The sequence below is a fragment of the Asparagus officinalis genome, chromosome 1, assembly GCF_001876935.1.
Source record: "Asparagus officinalis chromosome 1, Aspof.V1, whole genome shotgun sequence".
Lineage (NCBI taxonomy): Eukaryota > Viridiplantae > Streptophyta > Magnoliopsida > Asparagales > Asparagaceae > Asparagus > Asparagus officinalis.
In genome coordinates this window covers 27,311,917-27,326,067 of record NC_033794.1, presented here as the reverse complement: position 1 = coordinate 27,326,067, position 14,151 = coordinate 27,311,917, and the positions used below count along the sequence as shown (strand labels likewise).

At 36.9% G+C, this 14,151-nt stretch overlaps 1 long non-coding RNA gene across 1 annotated transcript; it reads left to right on the top strand.

Annotated features, from left to right (window-relative positions):
• On the top strand, nt 5,452-9,010 carry LOC109842082. The gene is made up of 4 exons (XR_002247293.1): nt 5,452-5,599; nt 6,282-6,407; nt 7,626-7,729; nt 8,768-9,010. It is a non-coding gene; the product is annotated as an uncharacterized LOC109842082 (long non-coding RNA).

Sequence of the window (14,151 nt, the reverse complement as noted above, 5' to 3'; positions counted from 1 at the left end):
TTTGGCGATGGTTCTGTTGTGAACATTCGAGGAAAAGGCACAGTGATGTTTCAGTGTCAAAATGGTGAGCATCGATTCTTTACAAATGTTTATTTCATACCTAGACTGCGTAGCAATATAGTGAGTTTAGGTCAATTGGATGAGAATGGATGCAAAACTGTGATAGAAGATGGTTGTTTGTTGGTGTATGATAGAGCTAGAAAGCTGCTGGCAAGAGTAAGAAGATCAAGAAATAGATTGTATATTCTAAACTTGAAAACAACTCACTCAGTGTGTTTGTTGGGGAAATTAAATGAAGTTGAATGGCTGTGGCATGCACGTTATGGCCATTTAAACTTTCAGGCATTGAGGAACATGACCAAGAAGGGAATGGTGATAGGAATGCCTATCGTTGATCACATAACTCAAGTGTGTGATGGGTGTGTCATTGGCAAACATCATCGTACACACTTTCCCCAAAGCGCAAGTTTTCGAGCTGAGACCCCGCTCCAACTCATGCATGGTGACTTGTGTGGCCCAATCACTCCTACAACACCTGGAGGTAACAAATATTTTATGTTGCTTGTTGATGATTATAGTAGGTACATGTGGGTTGTGATGCTCAAGAACAAAGATGAAGCATTACATGCATTCAAGAAGGTGAAGGCAAGTGCAGAGATGGAAGCTAATACTAAGCTGAAGGCATTCCGAACCGATAGGGGTGGGGAGTTCACCTCTAAAGCATTCACCCAGTACTGTGAAGACTCAGGCATCAAGCATTTCCTCACAGCCCCATACTCTCCGCAGCAGAACGGCGTTGTCGAGCGAAGAAACCAAACTGTTTTAGGAATGGTGAGAAGCTTATTAAAAAGCAAACATGTACCAGCTACATTTTGGGGAGAAGCTGTGAAGACAGCAGTATATATATACTCAATCGAGCTCCAACAAAGAGTGTGGAAGGAGTGACACCATATGAGAGGTGGACTGGTCGGAAACCGAAGGTTCAACATCTTCGAGTTTTTGGCTGTTTGGTGCACGTCAAGACTGTGAGTCCATACACAAAGAAGCTGGCTGATAGGAGTGCGCCAATGGTGTTTCTGGGTTATGAACCAGGATCAAAAGCTTACAGAGTTTATGATCCTAATTCAAAGAAGTTGAGAATAAGCAGGGACACAATATTTGAAGAGGATAAGGAATGGAATTGGGGGAATAGACAAGGAGGAGAATATTCTGGAGCTCATTCATGTGGCACGTTCACCGTGCATTATGAATCTGAGAAAGGTGAAGACGCGCAGAACTTTGATGAGCAATCAAGCGGGCAATTCTCTGAAGGTGCGACTTCGCCTCACACTCCCATGAATCATAATCATGCACAGGATGCTGGAGAACCATCAACAAGCTCAGAGAGGCCTCGCAAGTATCGTTCTCTACAAGATGTGTACAATGACACAGTTGAGATGGATGAGGAGGTAGGGCTATGTTTCTTATCTTTAGAAGAACCTGCAACTTATGAAGAAGCAGCAGGCAATGAAAGTTGGAAACAAGCCATGGCGGAAGAAATTGCAGCAATTGAGAGGAATAACACATGGGAATTTGCAGAATTACCAAAAGGGCACCGTGCTATTGGTTTGAAATGGGTATATAAGGTGAAGAAGAATCCTGAAGGAGAAATAGTAAAACACAAAGCTCGACTCGTGGCGAAGGGTTATGTACAAAAACAGGGAGTGGATTTTAATGAGGTATTCGCTCCAGTTGCACGGCTTGAAACTGTAAGGCTCTTGATTGGTCTGGCAGCACAGGAGAACTGGGAAGTACATCACATGGATGTAAAATCTGCATTCCTAAATGGCGAGCTAGAAGAAGAGGTGTATGTAGCACAACCTGTTGGATTCGAAGCAAAGGGCCATGAGGGGCAAGTGCTGAGGCTGAAGAAGGCGTTATATGGACTGCGTCAAGCACCTCGAGCATGGAATTCGAAGCTTGATAAGTGCTTACAGTCATTGGGGTTCATCAAGTGTCCTATGGAGCATGCTGTGTACAAGCAAGAACTGGGGGGTGAAATCCAAGTGATTGGTGTCTATGTAGATGATCTTATTATTACTGGGTCAAGTGTCGAACATATTGCAAAGTTCAAAGAGCAGATGAAGAGGCTATTCGACATGAGTGATCTTGGATTATTGAGCTACTATTTGGGCATTGAAGTGAAGCAAAATTCACATTCCATCACACTGTCTCAGTCAGTATATGCTCTAAAGATACTTGAGAAGCTTGGAATGGCCGAATGCAATCCCTGTCAAATCCCCATGGAGCCGAGACTTAAAATGAGTAAAGTGAATATCAGTCCCCCAGTTGATGCATTTCTGTATAGAAGTGTCATAGGGAGCCTGAGGTACCTAGTCAACACAAGACCTGATTTAGCCTACTCAGTTCACAGAAACAGAGAGTGGTGGCACTCTCCTCATGCGAAGCTGAATATGTGGCTGCTACAGCAGCAACATGCCAGGGTATTTGGCTTGGGCGATTGTTGAGTGAAATTAAGGGAGGTGAACCTGTCAAAGCAGTCCTCAATGTAGACAACAAATCAGCCATTGCTCTCACGAAGAACCCTGTGCATCATGACAGAAGCAAGCACATTGATATCAAGTATCATTTTATTCGTGACTGTGTTCAAAAGGAAGAAATTGAAGTGGTATATGTGAAGACTGAAGATCAACTTGCTGACATTCTGACGAAGCCACTTGGTCGTCAAAGGTTTGTCGAGCTACGTGAGAAGATAGGACTGAAGGATGTGAAGAAGTTGCAACAAGATTAAAGGGGTGAATGTTGAATTAATCTTGTTAAGATAGTTTTATTTACTTCATAGGTTAGTTAGTTGGTTATTTAGTTGGTTATTTTCCAGTCAGTTATCTTTTCAGGTTTCCTGTGCACGTTGTGCACGTTTGCACATCTTATTGTATTTAGTTTTTTTTTATGACAGAAAAGTGTGTGTGTTGTTGCAGTCACCAAAATCAGTTCTTCTTCTTCTTCTGTGTGTGTGTGTGCATTCATCTAAAGGAGAAATTAATTCTAACAATCCCTACCCAGTCTGTAACATGCGTCCTTGAGTCCGGCAATTGAAAATGCATCACTTTATGGAAATAATTCCCCAGGCTCATTACTATTGTGAAATACACTACCCTTTCTGCCATCTTCTCCGCTATCAAACGAGCATAAAAACATATTAGAGAAGTGAAAGATAAAATATATAAAATTCATGATCAATTAACATGATTAACGAATAATGCTTAATTTACCAATGATAAAAGGAGCAGCCTTCCATCCTCCTGTTGTTCTTTTGTCAGCAATCTCTCTGCGATAGTCGACAAGACCATTGTTTACCAAAGTCGTTGAAGAATCTTTAGCATCCACAAAGTTGTCCATTGATGTAACTAGAAATTGCTTATATTTTCTCAGTTGTTTCTTCTTTGAGGATAAAAATATTGGTAATAGATTGGAAGAAACCATGCCAATGTTGTATTTTACGTTCAACTAATGTGAGCTGGAAAACTTTTGTTTTTTTTATAATAATAGGCTAACACGGTTTTTTTGCTTAAACATATTGCTCGGGATAGCCTGGACATAAATAAAACAACTACCATATAAAACATTCTCCTTCCTGGTTCTTTACTGTATTTAGAACAATATCAGAAACTGAATGGAATTTTAAACATATCGAAACTGAATGGAATTTAAAACTTATCACAACTGAGATCAACAACAGTTTTCCTCCAGCCAGTTACTTTCATCAAAACAATGATATTTATGCATGAAGTGAAAAATCTTTTCACTTACAATATGTTAATTGTCATGCTTTTAATAGGAAATATGGATACAAAATGCAATGAGAATTGTCCAAATTATAGATATCATGATAAAAGAATATGGATCTTAAACGGATTACCTTGCAGTTTTCATTATGTTATATAATTTTCAATAGAATGAGATAGTTTTTTTCAGCAACAGTTTACATTGCAGTTGTAACATGGAACTTAAAGATCTACGTACCTTACTGTTTTGCAAATTTACACCAACGATGAAGAAAGTTGCAAACACATTTTCCTCATCGCCATCATGTGTCATCAACATATACAATTGATTATTTGCATACATTTATTTTTCTAATTAATGTCGAAAGAAAAACATAATTTTACAAGTGATGCCAATACCTCAAACGTAACAGACATCATAGGCTTCTTTCTCTCCCTCTAACCTCTCCTCTATATGATATCTTCAAACGTGCACCCACCCCCCCAACCCCCCTTTCAGGTTTTGTAGTTGCAATTTTGGTTCAGTTGTAGCGAGTGCTTAGGCGATATTTGCCTTGTGCTGAGCACTAATGTGTTGGCGGTCGTACTTGTTTTTGTAACATAGAAAGCATAATATATGTCCCTTTGTAATCTGTTAGTTGTGTCTCTCTTGTGCTTCCTTTCTGTTGGTCGTTGGACGAAGTTTACCCTGTAAAAACGTAGTTAATTAAACCTTTCATTCCCTTGGCATATGTAACTTCGTATTAAGGCTGCATACTTGCTTTTCCTCTCTTCAGTTTATTTTATTTTTTATTTTTTATTTGGTACCTGCCTCTCTGGAGCAAATCTGACCTTTTGTTCATAAAGTTCGGAAAATATTTGATGGTTTGACATTGGATCCAATCAGCAGTCTTCAAACCATTATCAATGGTATAACATTTATAGCTTCTGCACTGTTAATCATCTGGTTGAGGATGATTTATTTGGTGTATTGAGAATTTAGATCTTCACCTGATTGCTCTACCATATTACCTGTTTAGTTAGTGTTTTTGTATCTACATTATGCAATTACAATCAAAATTTTAGGCTGCAAACCATGCTACGAGCATTATTTTATCTGTACTTAAGAGTATGTGCCCTCTAAAGATCATATTGTCAATTTTTCGGTCATTATAACTCTGTTTCTAGTGAAAATTTTAAATTTACAAAAGCATAAAATAGACAAACAATGATTTAGAGATGTAGCTGCAGAAATGGAGAACTATGAGTTGCGGTTACAATTGGTGCTTCTTGCAATTAGCTTTCAGCAGGACTTATTTTGTTTAGATTGCCTGTGCGTTATCGCAATCAAACTTTTCAAGTACTTTGTGTTTATTCTTTCAATATAATTTCAGTTTTTTTCTGCTTGCTTCTGCTTTTGATGCAATGTAAGTTCAGAATTAAGTTTTAGTCCTTTGGCTGAGCGATATTGAAGCAGTTAAGGATAAATGGAGCGACCAGATTAATAATTTTGCTAGTATTAAATGTAGTATAGATTTTTTTTTGTTTCTGTCCTTTTTTTGCCAAGCGCCCGCTTTCTTCGCCTCCCTCTCCNCCATTAAGCCCTTCGCTTCGGGCCAAGGAGGCCCACGATGGCCCATCGGACTTCAAGTCCTACCTGCAGTATCTAATGTGATCTCTAAATCTCTCCAAATTCTCAATCATATCTAATTCGATTTTTTGTTCTTGACATTGGAGGATAAGCTCCCAAATCCAGTGAGGGAGATTATGGTGAAGAAATTGGTCCTCAATATTCTAGTTGGAGAGAGCGGAGATCGATTCACCAAACCGCTAAGGTATCCATTGTCATTCTTTTTTAGCTTTAAGGCTTATGAATTATTGCAAAAGGGATTATGGTTAGCTTTAAGTTGCTTATGAAAGTTTAGACAAGCAGTTTCTTAATAATTTTGGCTAGTATCAAGTGGTGAAGGTGCCAGAATTAGCACAAAAAATACTGGAGTTTTTTCCCCTTGTTTTAGGTTCACCATGAAAAGTTGTATTGTATTCTAGCTAATCAATGACATTGTAGGTTTGTGCTATTAAAGCACCTAGATTCTGAAAAAAAGGAAAAATGGTCTGCAAGATCTTATTGCTGTGATTGTGGAAGAAGTGAGTTCAATTTCATCCAGTTGTTGTTTTTTTAAACTTTTTAAACTATTGGCACAATTTATGTTTTTTTTATATCCTGATTAAATTATCGCATATGATGATTACCTATCTCATGTTTCTTTAGGAAGTAAGGGCTTTTATCCTTTGTTTGAGTATTTCTTAGGTAAAGCATTATTGGTGTTTTTGCTATGCAAAAAAGAAAAAAGAAAAAAATAGTATTGGTTTATGGAGATGCCCATCACCCTTCATTTTGGTTCCTTTGCAGATCTTGTGTGTCTTGATGGCCTGCCTGCCTGCCTGGAAACTCCTGATTTCAGATCTTCATATTGAAATTCTAATTTTGAAATTGACGTTCATGTAATATTTCAGGATGCAGGTCATCGCACTTACGGAAGAACTCTTAGCTACTGCAAAGCATAATGAAGAATCTGGTCTGGTGGCCCAACATAATGCAGATGCATCTCCCGAGCAGGAGACGTTTAGTAGAATTTCACAGTTAAGTAGACCGTAAGTTCTTAAGATACTATGTACAATTAGCATGCCTCTTTATGTTAGCAATAGATCCACTTGACTTTGAAAAGTCAAGAAAAGTGCAATAGTTAAACAAAATCCTGTTAATGGCACTATGAGCAATAAAAAGAAGAATATTGTTTATCCTGAATACTGACTTTAAAGAAAAAGTTACTTGTTAGCTTGTTTGCCATGATTGATTGGAATACACTACTACTTTGCAATATATTGAAGTAGTAGTTTTGTTTTGGGATATCCGTTTAGTATGCATTTATGTAGTATTTTTGGTCATACCAGGAAACCTTTCTTTTGATTCAAAGTTAGGTCCTTAGTATGCAACTATCAGTTTGGCATTCATTAAAGGGTAGCGAGATTTACATTTAAGAAGTACATGGCAAGTTGAGTCCTTTCTTTTGATTCAAAGTTGGGTTTTCAATTTAAATCTACGTTAAGATTCTTAATCAATCAACAGATGCCAAGGAATTGCCATATGGCGTAATTGGTGTTAGACGGCTTCTCAAGCAGTGTTCACTCTCTTTTTTCCCTTCTTTTATTTTCTTTTTTCTTAAGTGAAAAAAAAAGTCCCTTGAGAATGTAACTTTAGCATAAAAAACTCGTATATGCACAACTATTGGTTGTGAGTTTGCTTGTTGCGGCCTCTTGTTTGAGGAATATAGAAGATAAATCCAGTTAGGAATATCTATGAGCATATACAAGTAAAGGACAAAACCATAAATATCAATTAGTTTTTATGCTTCCCTTTGGTGGCTGTGGATGCTTTTGTTTCCATGTTTCTCATGCGATTTCCTGGAAAATGGATACTATCATATTTACACGGCTGACAGATCTTTAGTTATAGCATCTTATTATTAAGGTTTACATGTACCCAAAGATAAGCATAATATCTAATTATGGCCATATCTTAATCTGTCTTTAAGTGTTTCTGAATTTGATAATTGGGAGGATACTTCATAAGGAGATTCTAAAGTAGGTTCTGCTATTGCGTAATATTTTTTGTTTATATCATACAAGTAGTCGTGTTGTTCTTTGAATAACTTATATTTACCTTCTTGCATGATGTATCCTCCTGCGCTACTGATAAAAATGAAATTTGAGTTTGTTAAAAAAAGAAATCTACCTAGATATCTTTATCTTTGGTTGTTTCATCATTTATGCTCATGTATCTGATGTCTTTTGCTTTAGGTATCAAGTAAATGAGTTGGATGGATGTTAATTGCCAAGTTATCTGCAGCGAATTGTTACAAGTCTGACCATTTGAAAAAAAAAACCAGAGAACTGGGAACTAGGTAATTTCTTTTCTTGTGTTCCTCATTGTCAAAATCTCTTTCTAACTACTATACGTATTGCGAAGCTTGTCTCCATCTGTGTTGTCATATGTTTATTATGTTGTCAATGTGTCAATGTGCTTCATAAAGGCTTCGACGTGAAAATAAAGTTGCATATGCTAATAAACTGTTACAGCATATCCCAGTGGTGAAAAGATAAATACTTGGAGTTAATCTAGTTAAAGAAATGCTTGAATTGTGTTCTTTTGGTAATGGTATTTATTTCATTATCATTGTACTTCACTTTATTTTAGAGCTACATGCGTGCGTCTAAGTATTGTTGGTTGCTTAGTTGAAATTACATTTTTATTCTTACAACTGATTATCTTATTGGGAAATTGTTTTCCAACTTTCAGTTACCTTGCCAATTTATTTGAGTTTGGGAAGACACTGAATATGACAAGTTAAAATGTGCATGATTTGATGAGGCATGTGTGCTAGATTGGGCTTTTATGCTTAGATGCTCTTCGAATCGATGGAAATGGAAAATCACCATGATGGCTCTTTTAAAAAGAAGAACTTTTGAAACACATGGTTGTTTATTCAGGATATTAGGGCTGAAGATAGATGAACAGGTGCTTCGGTTGTTACCTAGGATATGACCGATAGAATTCAAGAACACATCTAGTTACGGATCTGATACATGTGCACTAAAATCTGTTGTAAACTAAAATTTCTTAAAATCAAGAAATCATGACTGAAGATTGTGATCATGTATATTAACTAGACTACATTCATCAGCCAAAAAAAACTAGAATATAATCAATAGGATTCTAAATTATCTGAACAAACCATATATGATTTATGATTTGCAAATCGGAAGTTCTAAATACGAAGAAATGCACAATTCACAAAAGCTCCACAAAATTTATTTTTGTCATGTGTATGTTTTTGGTTTAATGAATATGATATATGTACACCCAAAACTTTTTATAGAATTTGTAGCCTTTCTCAAATAATTTTAAAAATTTTTGATGCTACTTTATTCTTGATATGCAGGAACTTGGATTTGATTATGTTGGAAGCAGAGAGAGCAACTTGTCATGATGTTGCAAGCAAACTGGAATATTTAAACAGTTGTTCCCTTCTTTCTTTTCTCTCACATTTTCCTCTCTTTCCATTGTGTTTCATTTTTTCCTTCATGGATTACAAGCAAACTGGAATATTTAAATAGGCCTTTGAGTGTTGACTTGGAAATGAAAATGGATGTAACTATTTTGGAATGGGAGCAAATTCTTTGTTTATAATAATATGCAACTTGTTCGGAGTATAATTTGATGTTTGGTTTCTTTGTTAATGTGAATGAGAGAAAATTTTTTGTGGATGTTCAGGTTCAGTGTAGGCTTGTAGTTGACAGAAAAGATATTATTTTTGTCGATGCAAATTAGTATCGACAAAAGTATACTTTTTACTGACGCATAATTATGCGTTGTCAAAAATTATACTTTTAGCGACGCTATCTTGCGTCGCCAAAGATATAGTTTTTAGCGACGCTTCATTCTGCGTCGCTAAAAGTTACACTTTTGCCGACGCTAACTTGTGTCGCCAAAAGTATAATTTTTAGCGACGAACAGTTTTGCGTCGCTAAAAGCTATACTTTTGCCGACGCATTGGTTTTTGTTGACGCTGCATGTGTCGCCAAAAGTATAAGTTTTGCCGACGCACTTTTACATATGAAAAAATTCTGCATACTTTTGCCGACGCAAAATATTATGTGTCGCTAAAAGATGTAATTTTCCTGACGTATGAAGCGCCGCCAAAAGTGTTGACTTTTACCGACGCAGTGTGTTTGCGTCGTCAAATATTTTCCTTGACGCACTTTTGGTGACGCGTTAGCGACGCTGTATTTTGCGTCGGGAAAGATTTTTCCCGATGTTTTTTAAACTTTTGCCGATGTTTTTGTTTCGTCGGTAATGCTGTATTTTGTTGTAGTGGCATTTCATCAAATAACTCTCATGCAGCCTCCACCATCCTATTCTTCACATACCAATCAATCATCGATTTCCAAGTAACAAGATAAACCTCCTCAACGAAACCCTCAAATAACTTCCAAGCACTGTCCAAATCACCAAAGCAAACGTATGTATGAATTGCAGAGTTCTGAACATGCAAATCCTCTTCAAACCCTAGCTTCACAATTTGGGCATGCAGCAATTTCCCATTTTGAACAAGAACCATGTAAGACAACAGCTTGGCACGTAAAGGGAATATGAAATTACCGGAACATACGGAAGAATTGGTGACCAAAAAAAGGCGAGAGCTTCTTCGGGTTAGAGTTGAGGAGGAAGGACTTGATGATGGTGTTGGAGATGGATGCACCAGGGTTGGAAGGAAAGCAAAGAGGAAGACAGCAAGGTGAGGGGAGAGAGAGAACATGAGGTGTTTGATGAAGTGCCTGGTGAGGAATGGATCGTGACGCTGGCCGCTAACAAGGAATTGCGTGAGGATTTGAGAGATATGGGGAGGGGAGTGGAGGAAGGATGAGGATTTAGGTGGGCGGGGTGGGTGTGTGGAATTAGGGTTAGGGTTTTGTTCATGAGCTTTGAGTTTTCCGTTGAGGCTAGAGTAAGGTGGGGATTTCGTTTTTGTGGAGTTGAGCATTTAAGAGTTTTCTGATGGTGAGAGTGGAAGGGCGGAAGATTTTGGTTGGTTTAACAGTCATTTCAATTTAAATTTTTGATGAAACAAACGAAGTCTATAGCCTTTTTATGGCATCACACGAAGAAATTGATCCGCACCCCATGTCCGTCCTCTATGCAATGAAGATGTTCGAGGAATTTCCCCAGCGAAGAAATGGATGTCATTCATCACGTGTTGAGTACTTGTTAGCTCACTTGAACCCAAGTGTCAAGCGTTTGTACGGCAACCTCCCCAAACTTTTTAGCCTAAGCAACCTCCCCAAACTTGAACCTGGGCCAAGTACAAACAAAAACCGTCCTAAATTTGTTAGTTGAACCCAGGGATTGATCGTGGCCCATTATAAACGAATTCACATTAACTCATTATTTTGTACAACACTAGTTCTTGTACACGTGCATTGCACGTGGTTAAATATCAAAATTATTATTATTTATTTATTTTCTTATGATAAAGTAAGTTAGATTCATTTTGAGTTGAAATCTATAAATATGGATTATTACATTTACCATAAGTTTTATTTAAATATTTTTTAAAAAGTTATGAAAAAGATGATTAATTTTGAAAAAAAATTGGGGTCAGGAATAAACAACTAACAAGTTTGCAGTGGAAGATAGAGGAACATAGTACATTCTTAAAAATTATTAATCTTTATTTAGTTTGTTTATAATGATAGGATCTCTTTATTAACTAACTACAATGCCTAATACATTATTATTTTTTTGGACGTTCAAGGCAGGTAGAGGACCCATGTGAGTCCTCATCGCAATAAATGTTATACAAAATTGAAGTACAAAGAAAAAAAAGGAAGGTTAATCAATAGTGTAGTTGGTGAGGGGACACTCCAACAGTTTAATTTGGTACGTGGATATATAATAGATGGAGTTGGAGAATTGTGCTTTTAAAAATAGTGGGTGCGTGTGGATAATTAATATGGTTTTTATTTGTGTGGTTTTCTTCGTTCATTTTCAAGATGTCTGTGGTCCTGTGGATATATATAGCTATAACATTGCTACCCTCTTTTGGTTTTGTGGAAGAGTTTTGATGTTAAAAAAAATAAATTATCTAAGCCCATACATGAAATTTATTTTAACCGACACATGTGTGTAAATATTACAATTGGCATTGAGATCTAAGATATGTGTGAGATTCTCTTTAATTTTTATACAAATAATATCTATTTAAATAATAATCGTATAATTAAACTTTGTGATCTAAAAAAAGATTAAACTTTGTGGAAGAGTTTAAACTCTGTAACAGAGTTTATTTGAAATGAAATTCGGTTAGTAAGACAAGTATCAAAGCTCCTTGATCTTAGTTGTTGAAGAACACTCCAAGCTCTTTTCTGATCTCTAGATTCGAAAATGCTCAAAGATCCCAAGATCTAAAGATCCGAACTAAGCTGATCTTTCAGCTATTTATAGGTGATTAGGGGACGTAACCACCCCTAAAATCCCTCCTTTGTGGGGCTTGTGGGATGTAACCGCCCCTTAAATCACTCCTGAGTGGAGTTGTGATCCCCTCAGATAGTAGAAAATGGCAAACGTAGGAATTACGTTCTAGCATGAATTCTACATTCAAACGCAGCATTTGGAAGCTCGAACGTAGTGTCTGGAAGCTGCATTTGCAGCGGTTTGGAAGCTACGTTTGGCAGCACTTGGAAGCTGCGTCTATAGCCTTCTGAGGCTGCGTTTGCGACCAAACATGAGCTACGTTGACAGCTGGATCTGAGTTGCGTTTGCAGTGTTTAGAGCTGAATGTGAGCTTTGTTTGCGGCCAGGTTTGAGCTGCGTTTGCATTGCTTTGACTCTGGAATGAGGCCACTTGCGTTTTGATTTAAAGATATCGTTAATTTGTAGTTTCTTTTGCTAGAGCGTGCAAAGATCGTCATCTTGTAACCTTCGTCTTGACTCCTTGAAAATATAAGAGTGGTCAGATTGTAACTCCCGATGTTGATTGTGAAGACTGTTAAATTAGAGCTTTCATCGGTTATTGTGAAGGTTGTTAGACCCTAGAGGAGGGTGATTAGGGTCTTATGCTAATCTAATCCGATTAAATGCCAATTAAAAAACTAATTAACAAGTTATCCTAGTAAGTATGAAATACAACAAGATATGTAAGCTAGGTTAAGCAATATGAACAAATGAATATATCCTATCAATGAGATATTACAAGTATATGAGCAAGGATATATAAACTCAAGGGTAAACAATCTAAACTAGATAGTGGGCAATATAATCAACAAGCAATATACAAAGGCGATATAAGATATGAACATAAAAGTAAGTGCACCAATGCAATCACAAACAAACAATATGATTACGGAGTTCGGTCCCCACGACCTACGTCTCCGCTCCTCACCTCGAGGAGATCTCCACTATCTCAACCGGGTTTTCTACGTTCACCCGAACAACGTTTACACTTCACAATACAATCACTATGCAATCACACTTCACACACTAAGTGTTGGTCCTAGCCCGTGTCCTCCTCCTCAAGTGCTCGGTTACAACCTCTCCCTAGGCACGTCAACCGACGCCACTCCTCTGGGATTCAACCCCGTCTCTCACCACACACTTCTCTCGGTGTACAAGTGTATTACAAGTGAATCCTCACAATTAGGCACAATATAAATCAATTGATTGTTCTCTAAACAAGATGAGAACTCAATTAAGCTCACTCTCAATGTCACAAACCCACAACCCTAAATTATACTATGAATGTAAATACAATAAGCTCAATAGGTTGTGTGTGAACAAAGAGTATCAATAAAACGATTAAACTAAACTCAATATAAATCTAGCTTATGGAAATTATAATCAAAATAATAAATTGCTAGATGGGTTTAGAAACACTTCTCTAAAGATAACAAGAGAGTGGGAGAAGAGTGAATGCTCAAACACCAAAGGATGATCTCCACTTGCTCTTGTGAAATTTGCTTCACAAACAAAACTCTTAAACACTCTTTTAAACAAACACAAAACACCCTTAAACTTATTTAAACAATTCTCTTAGTTAGGTTGAAAGAGAACAGCAATAGGGTATTTATACCAACTCAAAAATTCAGCCAAAACCCCTAACAAAAGACAAAAACAGCCCCAGCAAACAGCTCAGAAAAATAGCCGTTGGAAGCCAACGGATACATTGGCGGTCGACCGGGGAAAATATTCACAAACAAAACTCTTAAACATTCTTTTAAACAAACACAAAACACCCTTAAACTTATTTAAACAATTCTCTTAGTTAGGTTGAAAGAGAACAGCAATAGGGTATTTATACCCACTCAAAAACTCAGCCAAAACCCCTAACAAAAGACAAAAACAGCCCCAGCAAACAGCTCAGAAAAATAGCCGTTGGAAGCCAACGGATACATTGGCGGTCGACCGGGGAAAATAACAATTCTCTTAGTTAGGTTGAAAGAGAACAGCAATAGGGTATTTATACCCACTCAAAAACTCAGCCAAAACCCCTAACAAAAGACAAAAACAGCCCCAGCTGTTTAAAAATATCAAATAAATTCCAAAAAATATAAAACTTTGGGGAATGATTGTAGACATGATAATAAACATGCTACAATGACTGGTTATCAAAAAGGACTTCCCAAATAAAAATATCATCATTTTACAAAATAGTCCAAAATATGAGATACTTGAATTTTGATGTTTTGACATAAACCAACTTTTAAAACTTTGTGAAATGTTTTTATAGACTTAGTAAAACATGTATAAACTGATATTAAAGTCTACAAA